This window comes from Salvelinus fontinalis, chromosome 39 (assembly GCF_029448725.1).
Source record: "Salvelinus fontinalis isolate EN_2023a chromosome 39, ASM2944872v1, whole genome shotgun sequence".
NCBI lineage: Eukaryota > Metazoa > Chordata > Actinopteri > Salmoniformes > Salmonidae > Salvelinus > Salvelinus fontinalis.
This window is the reverse complement of record NC_074703.1, coordinates 11,395,459-11,417,777: the sequence shown is the minus strand read 5'-3', so window position 1 is coordinate 11,417,777 and position 22,319 is coordinate 11,395,459. Positions and strand designations below refer to the sequence as shown.

At 43.7% G+C, this 22,319-nt stretch overlaps 1 protein-coding gene and 2 pseudogenes across 3 annotated transcripts in view; all 3 read left to right on the top strand.

Moving 5' to 3' along the window:
• Nucleotides 1–211: 211 nt before the first annotated feature.
• LOC129838850 (malonyl-CoA-acyl carrier protein transacylase, mitochondrial-like) lies at nucleotides 212–4,167 on the top strand (annotated as a pseudogene).
• A 1,533-nt stretch (nucleotides 4,168–5,700) lies between these two features.
• Nucleotides 5,701–20,548, top strand: LOC129838849 (polyglutamylase complex subunit TTLL1-like; annotated as a pseudogene).
• A 116-nt stretch (nucleotides 20,549–20,664) lies between these two features.
• Nucleotides 20,665–22,319, top strand: part of LOC129838878 (protein kinase C and casein kinase substrate in neurons protein 2-like) — a 33,331-nt gene continuing 31,676 nt past the window's right edge. For 2 of the 3 annotated variants that reach the window (XM_055906119.1, XM_055906117.1), the window contains exon 1: nucleotides 20,847–20,935. The gene's annotated coding sequence lies outside the window, so the exon portion shown is untranslated. The other variant, XM_055906118.1, reaches the window with a different exon arrangement.

Below are 22,319 nucleotides of genomic sequence, written 5' to 3'. Positions count from 1 at the left end.
AGCTATTGAAATTTTACATTTTGAAAAATTTATGTAGAATCTTGTGAGATGAAAATGGACAAACTAATGTCTATGCCATCGGGTTAGCTAGAACCAGTTTTGAAAGTGTTAGTAGTAATGGTTAAATAGCTATTGGAATTTTAAAAACTTGATTTGTCACTATGTTGACGGTCCCTAACTGCTGTTGGTGAACGTAAGGAAAACTACAGGCGAATATCGGTCGAATATCGAACCTGAAACTGTCTTTACCTCGGTTTTTTGAAAGCCTACAGAAATGTAACATATTTGTTTGTGTAGGTAAATGGGCCTACCAAGCAATGGCGAAAATATTCAAACAATCACTTGCAATATTTCTAACTAAAGATTGCTATTTCAATATGAGTATTTTTGACGTCTTGTGATGTTTTTGTGTGATTTCTTGTGAATCTGCAAAATGCCCAAACACTGACCGTCTTTCTACGTCAATTGAACGCGACTTTCCACTCCTAAACAATCTGGCTGCGCCCGGCGCCAAACGACAGTCCCGCGGAGTGTATAATATGAGTTCCGTGAATTTATATAAACCTACGAACCGCTTCGGTGGACACCAAATTTAGAGATTGCATGTGGCAATACTATGAACAATAATGTCGTTGTCCTGCGAAAACGTTTATCAGTCAACAAGAGAGGCGCCAGTCTCCTCAACATGATGAGGATACCCTCAATAACGGAGCTTAGGTCATTTCCCTTCTTGTGCAGGAAAGTGTCAAACAACCCCCATCAGCATGGCTCACAGAACGGGACACAAACATCACCCGAGACCAAAGACCAACTCCTGGAGAATGAGCCCAAGGAGGAAGAGCAACGGAGACCCAAAAAGAAACCGAGCGAGTGTTCTGTGCTGCTCTTCCCCGGGCAGGGGAGTCAGTTCGTGGGTATGGGTCGCGGGCTTCTGAAATACAGAAATGTGAAGGACATGTTTGGCGTCGCGCAGAAGATACTGGGCTACGACTTGCTGTCTCTGTGCCTAGATGGACCAGAGGAGGAATTGATGAAGACAGTCCACTGTCAGCCCGCCGTGTTTGTCACATCACTGGCAGCTGTGGAGAGGCTGAACCACGAAACCAGCGGTAAGCCACATAGTAGTTGCCATGTCTGTAGCCGCGTACGAGCCGATGCTGGGAGTTGCATGTTATTTAAATAGTTACAAGTGCGCATTTAATGGAAAATTATACATTAAATATATGTTTAACTATACAGCCTAAGACACCCTGATGTTTTATACCAATAATATTATTGTATTTCTCTACAAACAAAACTCTCATCGCACATCTTGTCATCATATGCGACCTCATCCATCTCAAGGCCATTGAGAATTGTGTGGCTGCTGCAGGATTTAGTGTGGGAGAGTTTGCAGCCCTGGTGTTTTCTGGTGCCATGGATTTCGCAGAAGGTGAGCCTCAATAGTCTATCCAATGCTGTGCTATACTTAATTATGAACGGATGGTAAACAATTCTAAGTCACCATAGTTTTTTTGTCTTTCATCCTATAGCCCTGTATGCGGTGAAGGTGCGAGCAGAGGCCATGCAGAACGCGTCAGAGCTGATCTCTAGCGGCATGCTGTCGGTAATGGGATGGCCCCAGGCTAAGTACAAACATGCCCGTTTGCAGGCCAGGGAGCACTGCCTTAGCCTGGGCATCAAGGAGCCTGTCTGCAGCATGGCCAACTACCTTTTCCCCGACGGGAGAGTCATCGCCGGCTACAAAGAGGTAGTGGATGGATGGGGAGTCATTATTCTTTGAAGTTGGGTCACTCTCTTGGGCCACAAGATCCTGGCTTTACGTACCTCACATTTATTTGAGATCAGAGTCAAGCAGGCTATATAAATGGGTTAGGGGAAGGGGCTAGGGGTGGAATTGACATTGGGAATGAGTCAGACAGTTCCTCCTGTCCTCCCTCCCTCAGGCACTGAACTTCTTACAACAGAACTCGAGGAAACTTCACTTCCTGCGTGCGCGGCCACTCCCGGTGAGTGGGGCCTTCCACACGGCGCTGATGGAGTCTGCCACCGAGCCTCTGAGAGACGTCCTCAGACAGGTGGAGGTACGGAACTTCATCAAATCAGTCAATAATATATTTTCAATTTCCAGTTGGTCAATGTACTGTGCAGCCAGGACGTTACAATATACAACATACGTCAAGTATAGAATATCTCCAGTCGTGTTGGTTGAAGTATGGTGGAGTTTACGAGATTTGATTCCTAACATGGACCACAGACAGATTGTCAATTGTATAAGTCTAGTTAAAAACATTTACAGTTTCCCTGCAAAAATGCCTAAATAAATTTAAAGGAGTGGGAAAATCCTTTACCAAACCCGTCTCTCTACCCATCCCAACTTAGGTACGTCGGCCCGAGATCAACGTGTACTCCAACGTGGACGCCAAGCGCTACATGCATGAGGGCCACGTGCGCAGGCAGCTGGTCAAGCAGCTAGTGTCGCCAGTGAAGTGGGAGCAGACCCTCCACGAGGTGTTCGAGAGGACCCAGGGTCAGAGCTTCCCCCACACCTACGAGGTGGGCCCCGGGAAGCAGCTGGGGGCCACGCTGCAGAAGTGCAACATGAAGGCCTACAAGAGCTACACACACGTGGACGTCACCACCCACGATGACTGAGAGGATTATGGTTTGAGTAGTAAGACGGGACTCATGGATTTGTGAAGAGACTCGTATCAATACAGTACAGTCTACATACTGTACAATATACACCCATTGACAGTATCCTTCCAGTACTAAAGACATTGACACACATACATTACCTACAGTATACTTCCTTCAATGTGACAGAAATTACTCTGTCCAAATGAACTCATTCAAGTGACCTTGCACCAATTAATAAATACCTGGTATTTATGAGAGTCAAGTCAGTTTGGTTTTTCTCAAGTTTAATTTTTTTCTCAAGTCATTAGAAAATCATTTTCCAGCTTCCTTTTAATTGTGTAATAAGCTACATAAGATAGTTGTGGCAATTAAATGTTTAACCAGTAACAGGCCCAATCTTCATAGAAAAGACTGCAAACCAGCAACAGTCTTTAAAACATGCATTAGTTGATAAGACTAAAAACTGTGATCCAGCACAATCAATTCAATAACACACGGTATTTCCTTTTTCTTAAAGTCTATAGTAAAAATTGTTTAAAGATCTCCCTCAATTAGGAAATTGTCCAACACAAAACATTGTAGCCAGAAGTCCAGCCAAGTCCAGCCTCTCAGTGCAACGGTTAGCCTTTCTACTCCTTCCACAAGGCAGTGAAAATGGTTGCCGTGGCCACCAGTGCCACAGTGGCAAGCGTTGCTTTGGCCCAACCAAGGCAGTTAGCAGGTTGAATACTGGAAACCTGTGTAGGGGCAAGGGACAACACATGAGTAGTAGTAAGAGACTTATCCCCTACCCCCAATGCACATGAGATGTGAGGGAAGTAGATACTGTAGGTATACGTAATATGCTGGTGGCTCTTACCCAAGCCTCTGCTCTCTGTGTAGCCTGCCTGTGGACAGCGGAGGCCAAACAGGCTTTGGCCACACCGGGCAAACTTTTCACTCCCCAAAGCTGTCCTTGTATCCACCTGATAATGAATTACATGAAATCTTTGTTAACCATATTATTTTCATTTATCACGTGTTAAATATTTCTTATGTGCAAAATAAGCACTGATTTACTAGTTGTTTGGCACAATAGATCCTGGTCTTTGAGCCCTCACCTGTAGATGCTTCTAGTCAGGGCATGGGCAGGACTTGTCACATGGAGAGTTTGTGGCACAGGCCACTGATTAGAGTGTCTCTCTGCCCATTCACGGTCCAGTCTGTCACCAATCTCTGCCAGCTGACAACCTGTAGTCCGGGCAGCCCAGGCATGGATCCTAAAGGAGGGACGGACAGAAATTATGTTCACGAAACATTAGAAATGTGTTCTTTATTCCTTGAGGTAATCAGTGATTGGGTAGCAACAAAGTGTCCACTTTCAACCATTTTGCTTTCACCCAAAATGCCAGATTAGTGACTACTTCAATGGAGGAGGAAATGAGGGTTCAAATACTGCCTTTGAATGTCTGTTATGACATCATTATAAGAGATAACATCAGCTAAATATGTGTATGTGACCAATAAAATTGGATTTGATTTATGAGAGAGTTTGAGTAAAATGTAACAATTTCTTATCTTGTATCATCTGTGTAAACTGATAAACAGGTCAAGACTAGAGTGACGTAGCCTCTACCTGAGATTCACATCAGACAGGGTGATGTTGTCCACCTCACTAGGTCCAGCCCTGAGCGAAATGGCACGGCATCGCTCTCTTCCGTGCTCTACCATTTTGTTTTCTGAAAAAAGAAAAGTTTGCCACACACGTCATGAGTTTCAGTGTGTTGCACTCCTAAATTATGTGGAAGCTATGTTCCTCATCCTGAAAGGATGTCATCTTCAGGATTCACTGCACAGGATGGGCTCAATGAGGTTTCAAGATACAGTGTGTGCGCGCGCGCGACACATAAATAAACACACGTGTGTGTGACCTACATTAGTGCATGTCACGTCAGTTTTTACTAGGAATCTCGATGTGAAACACAAGAGAGTTTAGTGTTGAACACGCCCGTGGCTCTGCTCACCTGTCCCTAAACTGTTCTGTCCCTCTGCTCCCGTGCTGTTGGAGAGGTAGTCGCAATGCAAATGGTGGATTTCCATTACTCAAATCAACCAAACGGCTACCATCGCAAAACAATTGCTTCCTTGTTTTGTCATCTTAAAATATACATTTGATTTTGTAATAATACATAATGTCTTTACAAATGTAATGTCTCAAACCAATCCAATGAAAGGATGGATTTGTAATTAGTCTTGCTTTAAAATAATTGGCAAATAGAAATAAATACAATAATGTAAAATATATGTAATAAAGATACTATGAATTATTTAACTATTAAATTAATAATAGTATTATTGCTAATAACACCATATATGCCTTAGCTCTACAACATGATCAAATCATAACAATTGGGGGGAAATATTATTTGTGGATAGTAATGTTTGATAGGGGTTTGTCAAAACAAGGTGATGTCGTCCTCTTCACCAAACAAATATTAGGTCGATTTGAAGATCACACAAGCAAAAAATAGAGTATAATTTGCCCCATTTCAATGTAAAATATTTAAACAATGAGATTGTCATCGAGTTTCACATCTATGGAAGAGCAGTACTGCAGTCAATATCTGTCTACACAATGTTCCTTGTCTGACAACAAAGGAACAGGTGCATTGTAGAATAACAAAACATGTCAAACGTACCTATTTTGTAGATTAAAGTAGACGCCGCCCTGTAAAGCAAATAATAGGGGCATTATAGAACAATATCGTGAATATAAAAATGTTTTGAACATTTCACAGTTGTTTAAAATGTTCCTACTTACAGCAGCGTCCTTTAATCTGTTGTTTTCAGGTAACTGCCACAATTATCAATTCAACAGCCACGCCTATGGCAGTTACACCAGGAAGATCCTTGAGGTGTGTTTCTCTCAACAACCACTAGAGGGCAACACGAGGCGAAAAATGTCCTTGCATGAAAAAAATTGGACCATGTGCATTTAGCCCAACCCTGAGGTGGACCGAGCGGGGAATATTTGACAGTTCGACGCGTCGTCGGTTGCCTGGTTATTCACCCGGAAGAGCACGGTATTCATCTTCCAGCTGACTGGGATGGATCAATAAATCATGATAAAAGATAACTAGCATCCACCCTTTTAGCAGATTAACGTTACATGGGTGAAGTCAATAAATTTAGGATTTCTCCTTTATAATTTGCATTAAATTCCCCTTGAAGGCGATTGAACCAGACATCACGATTGGATGAAAATCATACTCCTTTGCAGGTGTCTCAGGCAGGGTGGATCCAGCTAGCTGGGACTGATGACAGGTTGTCTGACAAGAAGATTAGAAGATCGATTTCCAGGTAGCTAGCTAAAACTGTTATTTGGTGTGGAAGGATACATAGATACTTAGCTAGCTGACATAACGCGATTGTGTCCAATGCTTTACAGTACACCAAAATGCTACCAAAATATATTTGTGAATATAGCACATTAATTCAGTGTTTTTGCGAGATAGCTAACAGCAGTGGCTCATCATGGGCAAAACAATAGACTATTAAGGTTAGTTATACCTATGTTTATTACACGTGCTAAGCTCATCTTTGCATGTGTGTTTGTGCTTGCATTGGTGTGTGTTTCCGTGTCTGTGTGTGTGTGTGTGAGAGAGAGAGAGAGAGAGAGAGAGAGAGAGAGAGAGAGAGAGGAGGAACCATGGCTAATAAGGTGAAATGGGTGACCGACATTGAGAAATCCGTACTCATCAACAACTTTGAGAAGAGAGGATGGACTCAGGTCACAGAGAGCGAGGACTGGAACTTCTACTGGTAGGCTGTCACTGGAGCTATGGAGCTTTCTCTGAGTGACAATACACAGTGGGTGCTTATGAATGCCAGTGTAGCACATACAGAGATCAGGGTCGTGTTCAGTGTGCACTGATCAGGAGAGAAGAATGCTTTGAAACAGACATTACTACTTGGTCTTGTCCAATAAAAACGCTCATCTTTTTAAAATGTTTTCTTTTATTTGTGCCTACTGAACACAGCCCAGGACAACCTAAAAAACAGTACAAATAAATACATAAAGATATTGGTTCAGGGGTAAATTAGACAAATTGCAATGATGTGTAACTGTAAATAACGGATAATGTCGTTCAGAAAAACTGAAATTCCTGATTAATCACAAAAATCCCATCCCTGACTGACTACCCCCGCGAATGTCCATCAGCCTTGGGGAAACCCTGTTTATGATCCGTCTATGCCTCCCTATAGGATGAGCGTCCAGACTATACGGAACGTGTTCAGTGTGGACACGGGTTACCGTCTCTCGGACGAGCAGATGGTTAACCACTTCCCCAACCACTACGAGCTGACCAGGAAGGACCTGATGATCAAGAACATCAAACGCTACCGTAAAGATATGGAGAAGGAGGGAAGCCCGCTGGCCGAGAAAGACGAAAACGGGAAATACCTTTATTTAGGTGTTAGTTATGAGCTTTCCCGTACACACACACTGCTTACTTACAGCATATGTTAAAAAAAATGTGGATGTAAGATACATTTAAATTTCAGTTGCACCTGCTACAAGGGGCTCTGATTAGAAGTGGCCCTTTTTCGGGGTCTTGGGCTATAACAGCTAAACTCACTCATTGTTTTGTGCTGTTAAACAAATGTCATCAATACTGTCCTTTCATATTTCTCTGCGTTTTTATACTCCCTAACTCCCTCTCTGGTTGTGTCCCAGACTTTGTGCCGGTGACGTTCATGCTTCCAGCGGATTATAATCTGTTTGTGGAGGAGTTCCGTAAGAGTCCTTCCAGCACGTGGATAATGAAGCCGTGTGGGAAGGCTCAGGGAAAAGGCATTTTCCTCATCAACAAACTTTCCCAGATCAAAAAGTGGTCCCGAGACAGCCGTACCTCCACGTGAGTGCTGACACACACCCACAACCACACCCACACATACATACAGCTGAAGTCGGAAGTTTACATACACCTTAGCCAAATACATTTAAACTCAGTTTTTCAAAACTCCTGACATTTAATCCTTGTAAAAATTCTCTGTCTTAGGTCAGTTAGGATCACCACTTTATTTTAATAATGTGAAATGTCAGAATAATAGTAGAGAGAATTATTTATTTCAGCTTTTATTTATTTCATCACATTCCCAGTGGGTCAGAAGTTTACATACACTCAATTAGTATTTGTTAGCATTGCCTTTAAACTGTTTAACTTGGGTCAAATGTTTTGGGTAGCCTTCCACAAGCTTCCCAAAATAAGTTGGGTGAATATAGACCCATTCCTCCTGACAGAGCTGGTGTAACTGAGTCAGGTTTGTCAGCCTCCCTGCTCGCACACACTTTTTCAGTTCTGCCCACAAATTTTCTATGGGATTGAGGTCAGGGCTTTGTGATGGCCACTCCAATACCTTGACTGTGTTGTCCTTAAGCCATTTTGGAAGTATCCTTGGGGTCATTGTGCATTTGGAAGACTCATTTGCGACCAAGCTTTAACTTCCTGACTGATGTCTTGAGATGTTGCCTCAATATATCCACATACTTTTTCATCCTCATGATGCCATCTATTTTGTGAAGTGCACCAGTCCCTCCTGCAGCAAAGCACCCCCACAACATGATGCTGCCACCCCCGTGCTTCACGGTTGGGATGGTGTTCTTCGTCTTGCAATCCTTCCCTTTTTCCTCCAAATATAACGATGGTCATTATGGCCAAACAGTTCTATTTTTGTTTCATCAGGCCAGAGGACATTTCTCCATGTGCAGTTGCAAACCCTAGTCTGGCTTTTTTGTGGTGGTTTTGGAGCAATAGCTTCTTCCTTGCTGAGCGACCTTTCAGGTTATGTCGATATAGGACTTGTTTTACTGTGGATATAGATACTTTTGTACCTGTTTCCTCCAGCATCTTCACAAGGTCCTTTGCTGTTGTTCTGGGATTGATTTGCACTTTTCGCACCTAAGTACGTTCCTCTCTAGGAGACAGAATGCGTCTCCTTCCTGAGCGGTATGACGGCTGCGTGGTCCCATGGTGTTTATACTTGTCACGACTTCCTCCGAAGTCGGTCCCTCTCCTTGTTCGGGCGACGTTCTGAGGTCAACGTCACCGGTTTTCTAGCCATCGCCGATCCACCTTTCATTTTCCATTTGTTTTGTCTTGTCTTCCCACACACCTGGTTTCAATCCCATCAATTACATGTTGTGTATTTAACCCTCTGTTCCCCACATATCCTTTTCCGGTATTGTTTTTTGTAAGTGCTTGTGCACGTTATGTCTGGGGTTTTGTCCCATTATGATTATTGTATTTTGTTCACGGTGATTTTTATCATTAAACTGCGCCGTTGGAACACAGTCTTTGCTCTCCTGTGCCTGACTTCTCTACCGCCAGTACGCACGCCGTACAATATTTACGTACTATTGTTTGTACAGATTAACGTGGTACCTTCAGGCGTTTTTAAATTGCTCCCAAGGATGAACCAGACTTGTGGAGGTCTACAATTTTTTTTCTGAGGTCTTGGCTGGTTTCTTTTGATTTTCCCATGATGTCAAGTAAAGAGGCACTGAGTTTGAAGGAAGGCCTTGAAATACATCCACAGGTACACCTCCAATTGACTCAAATTATGTCAATTAGCCTATCAGAAGCTTCTAAATCAATAACATAATTTTCTGGAATTTTCCAAACTGTTTAAAAGCAGAGTCAACTTAGTGTATGTAAACTTCTGACCAACTGGAATTGTGATACAGTGAATTATAAGTGAAATAATATGTCTGTAAACAATTGTTGGAATAATTACATGTCATGTACAAAGTAGATGTCCTAACCGACTTGCCAAAACTATAGTTTGTTAACAAGAAATTTGTGGAGTGGTTGAAAAACGAGTTTTAATGACTCCAACCTAAGTGTATGTAAACTTCCGACTTCAACTGTATATACACACACACACACACACACACACACACACACACACACACACACACACACACACACACACACACACACACACACACACACACACACACACACACACACACACACACACACACACACACACACACCTCTACTAACTACTGATAAACATGTCCTGTGTGTAACTGCCAAAGGTGAGTGTTTGCCTGCATTTGCATATGTCATACAGGTAGTATTACCCCACTACTCTTGAATCTGCTGTTCTCAACAGCATTGTCTGTAGATGAGTTGTCCATAGATAAATGACTGATGCTCTGTTTCCTTTGTTTTTGCTAGGTTTGTAGCGGCCTCAAGTGGCAAGGAGGCCTATGTCATCTCTCTGTACATCGACAACCCACTGCTGATCGGAGGCAAGAAGTTTGACCTGCGTCTCTATGTGTTGGTTACCACCTATCGACCTCTCAAGTGTTACATGTAGGTTTATGATTAACCTAAAGCCTACAGCCCGGTTTCATTTCCCTCAAGTCCTACCGCTCTGAAATGACTGGATAGGTGATAGGTAATAGATAGATAATAACTTAATTGTCCCTATACTAACAGAAACATAGAAATGCAAATACATCATTATAAACAGTGCAGTATGCATATACTTTTTCATAATTATGTAATTATGAAAAAGGTGTACCTGTGGATGTATTTCAACGCCTACCTTCAAACTCAGTGCCTCTTTGCTTGACATCATGGGAAAATCAAAAGAAACCAGCCAAGACCTCAGAAAAGAAATTGTAGATCTCCACAAGTCTGGTTCATCCTTGGGAGCAATTTAAAAACGCCTGAAGGTACCACGTTCATCTGTACCAACAATAGTACGCAAGTATAAACACCATGGGACCACAAAGCCGTCATACCGCTCAGGAAGGAGACGCGTTCTGTCTCATAGAGATGAACGTACTTAGGTGCGAAAAGTGCAAATCAATCCCAGAACAACAGCAAAGGACATTGTGAAGATGCTGGAGGAAACAGGTACAAAAGTATCTATATCCACAGTAAAACGAGTCCTATATCGACATAACCTGAAAGGCCGCTCAGCAAGGAAGAAGCTACTGCTCCAAAACCACCACAAAAAAGCCAGACTACGGTTTGCAACTGCACATGGAGAAATGTCCTCTGGTCTGATGAAACAAAAATAGAACTGTTTGGCCATAATGACCATCGTTATGTTTGGAGGAAAAATGGGAGGATTGCAAGCCGAAGAACACCATCCCAATCGTGAAGCACGGGGGTGGCAGCATCATGTTGTGGGGGTGCTTTGCTGCAGGAGGGACTGGTGCACTTCACAAAATAGATGGCATCATGAGGAAGGAAAGGTATGTGGATATATGGAAGCAACATCTCAAGTCAGGAAGTTAAAGCTTGGTCGCAAATGAGTCTTCCAAATTCTGTAAAACATTAATAAAGGATATTGCTAGGATAAATTATAACTTCAGCATTTGATCAGATCAGTATTTGACAATTTGGTCCATTTGGACCTTTGTGTTGCTTCCAGGTATAAACTGGGTTTCTGCCGGTTTTGCACAGTGAAGTACACCCCCAGCACTAGTGAACTGGACAACATGTTTGTGCATCTGACCAATGTGGCCATTCAGAGACATGGGGTAAGTGTGTGTGTGTGTGTTGTCAAGACAGATAACATATACACAACACACTAAATGGGCCTAAAACAGGCAGAAATGGCTCCTACATAAATATATGAGTTTCTATGTGTATATATTTCTACATGTGTACAATACATCTATACACGTTGCAGGATGACTATAACCATGTCCACGGTGGGAAGTGGACGGTCAGTAACCTGCGTCTACCTGGAGAGCACCAGGGGGAAGGAGGTGACCAGCCGACTATTTGACCAGATCCACTGGATCATGGTGCAGTCCCTAAAGGCTGTCGCTGTGAGTGGTCACACACACATACTGAAACAAAAACATGTTCCCCATTTTATCCCTGCTGTGTTGCAGCTGCTCTTCCCTTTTTCACTCCTGTCCCACACACTCAACACACTAACTTCCTTTTCCCCTCTAAACACTCTCTCTCCCTCTCCCTCTCTCTCTCTCTTCACAGCCCGTCATGAACAATGATAAACATTGCTTTGAGTGTTATGGATATGACATCATCATCGATGACAAGCTGAAGCCATGGCTTATTGAGGTGAGGCGCCCACCCACACACACACTGTAATTACATGACATAGGCAAAAATGATGTCTCTCTTATTGTGAACATACTATAGTTTTACTCACTAATTCTAGTTCCTACTAAGATGAGCTTGTGTCAAAATGTTTTCTTTGTTCTGCATTGTTTGTGAAGTGAAACCAGTGCTGCGTTCCTTCTCTGTCTAGCAAGTTTAATATCCTTAGGGTTGACTTTTCTCTCTGTGTGTTTGTGTCTGAAGTGTGTTTGACTTAAACCTGCTCAAGGCAATGTACAGAAAACAAACAGTACTCTGGTTCACCAGCAGTTATGTATGTTTTTAGGATTTAGGAATGGCACAATGAAACAATTGTCTGTTGTTATGAGCGTTGGACTAGTAACCGAAAGGTTGCAAGTTCAATTCCCCAAGCTGACAAGGTACAAATCTGTCGTTCTGCCCCTGAACAGGCAGTTAACCCACTGTTCCTAGGCCGTCATTGAAAATAAGAATTTGTTCTTAACTGACTTGCCTAGTTAAATAAAGGTGTGTGTGTGTGTGTGTGTGTGTGTGTGTGTGTGTGTGTGTGTGTGTGTGTGTGTGTGTGTGTGTGTGTGTGTGTGTGTGTGTGTGTGTGTGTGTGTGTGTGTGTGTGTGTGTGTGTGTGCGTGCGTGTGTGCGTGTGTGCGTGTGTGTGTGTGTCTTTCTGCGATTGGTCTCTCTCTTTTTCTCTCTCTTAGTTGTCCATGTGGGTGTCTGTGTGCCAGTATATTTACAACCCACACCCCCTGTTGCTGCTAATACATTGTCCGTGTGGTACATTTCCTGCCTGATAAGCAGCGATAGGAAATGAAAACAGTGAAATAGTGAGGTCATTCCTGCCTGTTACTAGTCTCCAGTACTTTGTACTCTACTCATACTCAGGACAGAACTTTCCATGCTGGCCCGTGTGTACATAATGACTAATGCTTATCCTGACCTGTGCTCTCTGCTGTGTGCGTGTCTATTCCGCGTCTGTCTTCCAGGTCAACGCTTCTCCGTCGCTCACCTCCAGCACAGCCAACGACCGGATCCTGAAGTACAATCTGATCAATGACATTCTCAACATCGTCACACCCAACGGGGACATTCCCGACTGCCGCTGGAACCGCAGCCCACCCCGAGAGGCCCTGGGCAACTACCAAGTCCTGTGAGTGACAGCCCCCTCCTATCACAGCGCTTGAGGGAGAAAACAGGCCTGGGGCGTGTTCAGCAGGACGCAGCATTTCAGAATATTTAGATAGAATTATGCTATGCTTCTCTGACATGTAGAATATGGAATCAAGTCGGATCTAATCATGGCATTTCTATCTGCAACATTTGACAACGTTTGACTACGGAACGTGGCCCAGGGTAAAAAAACAACACTATTTGTAAAAAGAAAATCAAATACTGGATTGCCAGATGGGCAGGGTTTTCCGTTGTGGAACTATTGGTCCGTCAAGCCAGGATTAATGGTTAGAGAAAATATCTATAACCGTGAACTGATTCAGGATCAGATGAACTGAAACAAGCCATCTACGATTCACCGCATAGCAGCTTCTAGTCATTGTTGCACACAGCCTTTTACCTCAGAGGTAAATTTTTGTTGTGACGTTATCACTATATTGTCTTTATACTTCCTATATCCGGCATCCTTACTTATTTTATGAGTTGGATAACACTTTGGGTGGGATCTTAGACCATTCCTACATACAGAATCCACAGCAGGTTGGTGGCACTATAATTGGGGAGGACGGGCTCTTGGTAATGGCTGGAGCAGAATGAGTGAAATGGTATCAAATCCATCAAACACATGGTTTCCATTTATTCTGTTCCAGGCGTTATTATGAGTCGTCCTCGCCTCAGCAGCCTCCACTGACAGAATCCTTCCAGATCCTTGATATACTTCGTCTGCGCTTATAGACTGCCCTCTTCAATTCAAACCACAGCTTTTCAATAGGTTTCTACTTTTGATTTTGGAGCCAATTAACCATTTCTTTGTGGATTTTAAAGTGTGCTTGGGGTTATTGTATTGCTGGAAGTTCCACATGCGGCCAAGTTTCAGCTTCCTGGCAGAGGCAACCAGGTTTTTGTCAATAATATCCTGATACTAGATAAAGTTCATGATGCCGTTGACTTTAACAAGGACCCCATGACCAGTGGAAGCAAAATAGCCCTGTAAGATACACCACCAAACTTTACAGTACTGGGTTCTTTTCTGCTCATGCATTCTCATTTCGATGCCAAACCCACCACTGGTGTGCATGGCCAAAGATCTCTATTTTTGCTCATCTTTATCAAGGGTGTCAATAATTTCGTACCCCACTGTAGCTCTTTCCAGTACTCTGTCTTACACATACACTCTTAGAAAAAAAGGTGATATCTAGGACCTAAAACTGTTCTTCGGCTATCCACATAGGAGAACCCTTTGAAGAACCCTTGGAACACAAAAGAGTTCTACCTGGAACCAAAAAAGGTTCTACCTGGCATCAAAAAGGGTTCTCCTATGGGGGCAGCCGAAGAACCCTTTTGGAAGCCTTTTTTCTAAGAGTACTCCCTCTCTCTATTCTCTGTCTCTCTCTGTCTCTTCCCCTCCCTTCCTGCCTTTGTCTCTCTCTCTCACCACTCTCTCCCACCCTGCCTCTCTCTGTCTTCCCCTCTGTCCCTGCCTCTCTCTCTCCCTGCCTCCCTCCCTCTATCTCTCCCTTCCTCAGGTACGACGAGGAGCAGGCGCTGAGCGAGAATGCAGAACGTGACCTACGGTCGCTCAGGCCAGTCGCTGGGGTCTAAGGGAACGGCGAAGGTGGGCACCGGGCCTCGCCCAGCTGCCGCCACCTGGAAGTGAGGTGGTAATGTCCAACGCCTCACTGTGCCTCACTGTCCCTTAACTGACCTCTGACTGACCTCTCGTTGCTCTTCCTGTGTCATTCATGGGGGAAAGGGGGTCGGGGGCAAGGGACAACCCAGACAGAGGGATGGAAGGATGACAGGGAGGGAGGGAGAGGACCCAGTAAGCTCTGAGGACCCTGCCATGTATCACAAGCAAGGACACGTGTGTGTGTCAGTAAAGAAAGGGTCACACACACTCACGTTTAGCAGAAGCTCTGTATAATACACTAAATAATAGCATTTATCAACCTTTTATATAGCAATGGGAAAGGGACATTCTCAGATGACTGTTAGCGGATTTCATCAATGCATTGAATAATGTTTACATATATTGTTGTGGAATTGTCTGACTTTAATGTTTTTTATGTTTTCAAGCAGAATATTTGCTAGGTTAAGACACATTGACGTGTGTAATTATTCTGTTCATGTCTGAAAACCGACAGGTTTCACCTCTTTATTTTGAAATGTATGACCCGAAAAGCATTTGCATTTGTTGACTGTATAATGGACAATGCTAACAACAAACAAAAGTAAGACTGGAAAGTGAGCTTTGAAGCGTTTGCTTTTCAAGCCACTGGAGTAGGCTATAAAGTGTATAAGACTACAGTATGCATAGGACAGTCAATGTATTGGAATTACTTTTACAAAACTGAGAGACTTGTTCAATGTCTGGTTATACAACTTTACTTTTGAGTTGTTACTCATAAGTTCACCGTTGGGATAAAGAAATGCTTTTATAGTTAAATATCTGGATATAAAGTGATGAGGTCAGCTCTTCAAACGTTGAAATACCTTTCATTTTGTGTTGTGGATGACATTGCCATGCCAACATATATTTTCCTGTGGTGTGACCTTGGAGGGGTGACCTCGAAACCAGGGTTGCGTCCCAAAGGACACCCAATTACCTATGGGCCCTGGTTAAAAGTAGTGCACTATATAGGGAATAGGGTGCCATTTGAGTCACTGACCAGCACACCCTTGGTCTGCTTGTGTGTTTAAGATAATCCCATTCTGGTTACAGTGTGTGGTCACCTCGAGCGGTTGGCATACAAGAAACTAAAGCTGAAGTGGCTACTGAGCTATAACAGACTGAACCATTCTGATTGTGTGAACGTGAAAGAAAAAAAAGTGTCACCTTTATTTAAATAGGTCATGGTGGCGAAGCAATTACAATATAGCAATTAAACACTGGAATGGTAGGATGTACAGAGGATGAATGTGCAAGTAGAGATACTGGGGTGCAAAGGAGCTAAATAAATAAATACAGGATGGGGATGAGGTTGATTGGATGGGCTAATTACAGATGAGCTATGTACATGTGCAGTGATATGTGAGCTGCTCTGACAGCTGGTGCTTAAAGCTAGTGAGGGAGGTAAAAGTCTCCAGCTTCAGAGATTTGTGCAGTTTGTTCCAGTCATTGGCAGCAGAGAACTGGAAGGAGAAGCGGCCAAAGGAGGAATTGGCGTTGGGGGTGACCAGTGAGATATACCTGCTGGAGCGCGTGCTACGGGTGGGTGCTGCTATGGTGACCAGTGAGCTGAGATAAGGCGGGGCTTTACCTAGCAGAGACTTGTAGATGACCTGGAGCCAATGGGTTTGGCGACGAGTATGAAGCGATAGCCAGCCAACGAGAGAATACAGGTCACAGTGGTGGGTAATATATGGGGCTTTGGTGACAAAACGGATGGCACTGTGATAAACTGCATCCAATTTGTTGAGTAGAGTGTTGGAGGCTATTTTATAGATGACATCGCCGAAGTTGAGGATCGGTAGGATGGTCAGTTTTACGAGGTTATGTTTGGCAGCATGAGTGAAGGATGCTTTTTTGCGAAATAGGAAGCTGATTCTAGATGTAATTTTGGATTGGAGATGCTTAATGTGAGTCTGGAAGGAGAGTTTACAGTCTAGCCAGACACCTAGGTATTTGTAGTTGTCCACATATTCTAAGTCAGAACCGCCCAGAGTAGTGATGCTGGACGGGCGGGCAGTGATCGGTTGAAGAGCATGCACTTAGTTTTACTTGCATTTAAGAGCAGTTGGAGGCCACGGAAGGAGTGTTGTATGGCATTGAAGCTTGTCTGGAGGTTAGTTAACACAGTGTCCAAAGAAGGGCCAGAAGTATACAGAATGGTGTCGTCTGCGTAGAGGTGAATCAGAGAATCACCAGCAGCGAGAGCGAGATCATTGATGTATACAGAGAAGAGAGTCGGCCCAAGAATTGAACCCTGTGGCACCTCCATATCGACTGCAAGAGGTCCAGACAACAGGCCCTCCGATTTGACACACTGAACTCTATCAGAGAAGTAGTTGGTGAACCAGGCGAGGCAAACATTTGAGAAACCAAGGCTGTTGAGTCTGCCAATAAGCATGTGGTGATTGACAGAGTCGAAAGCCTTTGCCAGGTCGATGAATACAGCTGCACAGTAATGTATCTTATCGATGGCGGTTATGATATCGTTTAGGACCTTGAGCGTGGCTGAGGTGCACCCATGACCAGCTCTGAAACCAGATTGCATAGCGGAGAAGGTACGGTGGGATGCGAAGTGGTCGGTAATCTGTTTGTTAACTTGGCTTTCGAAGACCTTAGAAAGGCAGGGTAGGATAGATATAGGTCTGCAGCAATTTGGGTCTAGAGTGTCTCCCCCTTTGAAGAGGGGGATGACCGCGGCAATTTCCAATCTTTGGGAATCTCAGACGATACGAAAGAGAGGTTGAACAGGCTAGTAATAGGGGTTGCAACAATTTCAGCAGATCATTTTAAAAAGAGAGGGTCCAGATTGTCTAGCCCGGCTGATTTGTAGGGGTCCAGGTTTTGCAGTTCTTTAAGAACATCAGCTATCTGGATTTGGGTGAAGGAGAAATGGGGGAGGCTTGGGCGAGTTGCCGTGGGGAGTGCAGGGCTGTTGACCGGGGTAGGGGTAGCCAGGTGGAAAGCATGGCCAGCCGTTGAAAAATGCTTATTGAAATTCTCAATTATAGTGGATTTATCGGTGATAACAGTGTTTGCTAGCCTCAGTGCAGTGGGCAGCTGGGAGAAGGTGCTCTTATTCTCCATGGACTTTATAGTGTCCCAGAACTTTTTTGAGTTTGTGCTACAGGATGTAAATTTCTGCTTGAAAAAGCTAGCCATAGCACTGCCTGTGTATATTTGTTCCTGACTTCCCTGAAAAGTTGCATATCACGGGGGCTATTCGATGCTAATGCAGAACGCCACAGGATGTTTTTGTGCTGGTCAAGGGCAGTCAGGTCTGGAGAGAACCAAGGGCTATATCTGTTCCTGGTTCTAAGTTTTTTGAAAGGGGCATGCTTATTTAAGATGGTGAGGAAGGCACTTTTAAAGAATGACCAGGGATCCTCTACTGACGGGATGAGGTCAATATTTTTCCAGGATACCCGGGCCAGGTCGATTAGGAAGGCCTGCTGGCTGAAGTGTTTTAGGGAGCGTTTGATAGTGATGAGGGGTGGTCGTTTGACCGCAGACCCGTTACGGATGCAGTTATAGAGGCAGTGATCGCTGAGATCTTGGTTGAAAACAGCAGAGGTGTATTTGGAGGGCAAGTTGGTTAGGATGATATCTATGAGGGTGCTCGTGTTTACGGATTTGGGGTTGTACCTGGTGGGTTCATTGATAATTTGTGAGAGATTGAGGGCATCAAGCTTAGATTGTAGGATGGCCGGGGTGTTAAGCATGTCCCAGTTTAGGTCACCTAGCAGCACTAGCTCTGAAGATAGATGGGAGGCAATCAGTTCACATATGGTGTCCAGGGCACAGCCGGGGGCAGAGGGTGGTCTATAGTAAGCGGCAACGGTGAGAGACTTGTTTCTGGAAAGGTGTATTTTTAAAAGTAGAAGCTCGAATTGTTTGGGTACAGACCTGGATAGTTAGACAGAACTCTGCAGGCTGTCTCTGCAGTAGATTGCAACACCGTCCCCTTTGGCAGTTCTATCTTGTTGGAAAATGTTATAGTTAGGGATGGAAATTTCAGGGGTTTTGGTGGTCTTCCTGAGCCAGGATTCAGACACGGCTAGGACATCCGGGTTGGCAGAGTGTGCTAAGGCAGTGATTAAAACAAACTTGAGGAGGCTTCTAATGTTAACATGCATGAAACCAAGGCTTTTACGGTTACAGAAGTCAGCAAATGATAGCGCTTGGTGAATGGGAGTGGAGCTAGGCACTGCAGGGCCTGTATTAACTTCCAAATCACCAGAGGAACAGAGGAGGAGTAGGATAAGGGTACAGCTAAAGGCTAAAATAACTGGTTGTCTAGTACGTTCAGAACAGAGAGTAAAAGGAGCAGATTTCTGGGCACGGTAGAATAGATTCAAGGCATAATGTACAGACAAAGGTATGGTAGGATTTGGATACAGTGAGGGTAAACCTGTGCCTAGAGTGACGATGAAAGAGATATTGTCCCTAGAAATATCATTTAAACCAGGTGATGTCACCGCATGTGTGGTAGGTGGAACTAAAGTGTTAAATAAGGCGTATTGAGCAGGGTTAGAGGCTTTACAGTGAAATAAGGCAATAAATACTAACCAAAACAGCAATGGACAAGGCATATTGACGTTAGCGAGAGGCATGCGTAGCCGAGTGATCATAGGAGTTCAGTGAGTGGCTTCAGGCAGCTTGCGGGCCGGGGCTAGAAGGGCCTTGGAGGGACGTTGCGAAGAAAGAAAGTGTGTTGTGGCCCCCTTGTGCTATTACATCGGCAGACGGATCAGCAGGGCTCCGTGTAGTTAACCAGGCCAATTGGCAGAATAGGTATAGTAGCCAAAGAATTTGTCCGGTGGGCCTCTTAAGCTAACAGTCCGATGTGCTCTGGACAGCTAGCAGGCCGATGTGCTCTGGACAGCTAGCAGGCCGCGGCTAGCATGCTAGCGGATGGGATTTCGGGACGAAACGACGGCGGAGCCAGTTGAGAAAAACCCCATTGGGCGAATCACGTCGGTGGTCCAGTCGTAATGAGTCGGTGGGGGTCCAAGCCAGTTGGCAAAAAGAGGTATTGTAGCCCAAGTAGTGGCTGGTGGACCTCTTTGACTAGCTGGGAGATGGGCCTAGCAAGGCTAGCACCAGGCTAATTGGTTATTGCTTCGGGACAGTGACGTTAGCCAGGAGTGGCCACTCGAATAGCAGCTAGCTAGCTGCGGTGATCCAGGTGGGGGAAAAAAACGTTCAGAGCTTGTGGTAGGAATCCGGAGATATGGAGAAAAATAAGTCAGAATTGCTCTGGTTTGAGTCGCGCTGTGCAGACTGGCGAGAGTTTTCCGTGCTAGAGGTGGCTGATGGCCGCTAGCTGACTACAAGCTAGTTAGCTGGCTAGCATCTGTTGGGGTTCCGGTTCAGAAGACGGATCAGCACTATATGGTGGGTATAGTGGCAAAATAATTTGTCCGATGGGCCTCTTAAACTAACATGATGTAATAATCCATAGAGTATTTTTATTAATGTCTTACCATACATCCGACCCCACCTCACTGTGGTCCCCAGAGTTGTTAAAGGGATAGTTCACCCAAAGGAAACCAATATGTAATTTTGTAATTTGGGTGAATTATCACTTTAACAGTTACCATTAGGTTTTGCCTTTAATGACGTGGGCTTTTTTGTATAGAAGACTGTACCATGTTTTATATATACTAATATGGTGCTGCTGCCTTTGTCGTACAGATGGTTTTAGTACACAATGAAATATACACTGTTACATTAAAATAACGTATTTTGATGTACTTTTTACACTATTTGGTTATGCATTTCATGTCATCCTTTTACCCTTATTCTTTGTTGCATACAGGTAGCTGCAATTATATTTTTCTATATACATGTACTGAATATAGGAATTATAACATGCAATGTTTTTGGTTTTTGAATGTATAAATAATTCCTGGTGCCTCAAATGTCTGCATGTAATAAATCCAATTAAACAATGGGGGATTTGTGTAAATCTCTTTTTTTGGGTGGGTCACCTGTGTGCATTAGACAGATTCCCACACCTAACACGGACTGTGTCAGAGCACTCTGAATTTGAGAGGGGTTACATTTCCCCATCCCTCAGCTGTATACGAAAACAAGTGGCAGGGCTGCCGTTTTCTAAACAATATCAGTGGCCATATATTCATTTTGTTTGCGGTTCTTGAGATTTCAACTATTATTTTGAAGGTTTTCTATTTTGCATACCGGAAGAGATGGTGGGTGCGTTGATGCTGCGGCTCCTGTTGCTGGTAAGAAAAAAACTGGTAAAAGGTTAGTTAGCCAGCTAAATACAGCTAATTTATTCATTGATTCCGGTCTCTCAAGAGGAGCGGAACTCTTCAAGGTAAAGTGATAGCATGTCCAGCTATATCTAATACCTATTTTGTTCATTTGGAATTTGGTTTTTAAACTTTACAACAACTGTATGAAAGTTTTTCTATGTAACATTACCAGAAGCAAGCTATTTAGCTGACGTTAGCCTCTACTATCCAACCAGCTGGAAGGTGGGGTATGAAACTGATAAGTTAACGTTAGCTAGCTAACGAACTACGGTTGACATAGCAGTACGGTCGGTAACTAGCCAACGTTAGATCTAACTAGTTAACGTTACTTGTTATGGGTCCTGGTAGATGGCTACCTAGTTAGTTAGGTAGCTAACTAACGTCAGCTAATGATTCAGTTAGCCCGCTACCTAGTCCTAGTAAACTATTACTAGCATAATAGCTAATTGCTTACTTACGAGCTGATTTAACTCCCTAACTAGGGAACTAAAATATTGGATCGGGAGTACGTGTTAGGGTATATTTTTAGTTAGCTCAAGATCTGTCTGACTACAGCCCTTGCGTCGGTGACTGATGAAAGAAGGGCGGGGCAGGCTTCAGAAGTAACGATAACCCAGCTGTCATCTCATGCAGTCTAAGTTCAGAGTCAACTAATCACCACAAATGTTCTGTGTCTAGCGATCTTCTGTCACAGGGTAAACGTTTCTATCTAAAAAGCAAGTTAGTTTTCACTTTAAAACTGACTTATGAATTCAATCACTTTTTTTACTTTAACAAAACCTTGGTTCGCACCTAATATAAATCATTGGTTCACACTAAATGGCCAAGCGGCACTGTCAAAATGTGTGGTTTGGTTTAGGGTTAAAATCTGATTTTAACAAGATGAATTTTAGAAATAGGAGTTTGACCCCAAACCTTCCATTGAGAGAAGTGGAATGGAAGTGACTTTTTGGACCTGAATGCCAAAACATTCAGGAGATGGATATTCTCAAAGTTGACTGGACCCATTTTGCATATCTGACCCGTTTTGATATCATTTGAAAGCGTAAAAACAGGGTTGTCAAACTATAGGATTTAAAATGCCATCTGTCATCATTGTTATAATTCATCACCTGGAAGTTGGAGTGGCATTGTACTCATTTTGTTTCTATGGTGACCGGGCCCTTAACATCATGCCAGCACAGCACATGTGCTTCCAGAGGAAAGTGACTAGAAAGCTGCTCGCATCTGTGATCTGTGTATTTCCCCCCCATTATGTGTCTCCCTCGGTTGGCACTTTAACATGGAAAATGCCTGTAAGAGTGGAACAAATGCCATTGTTTAAGCCTGCCCCTTGGTCCAAAGTTTTTAGGTAGGGTAGACTGCTGGTGGTGTCAGTGACTTTGTTATCCAAGTAGAGAGAATCTAGGCTACACACATTCATTGAGCACAGTTTTGAGTCTCTCA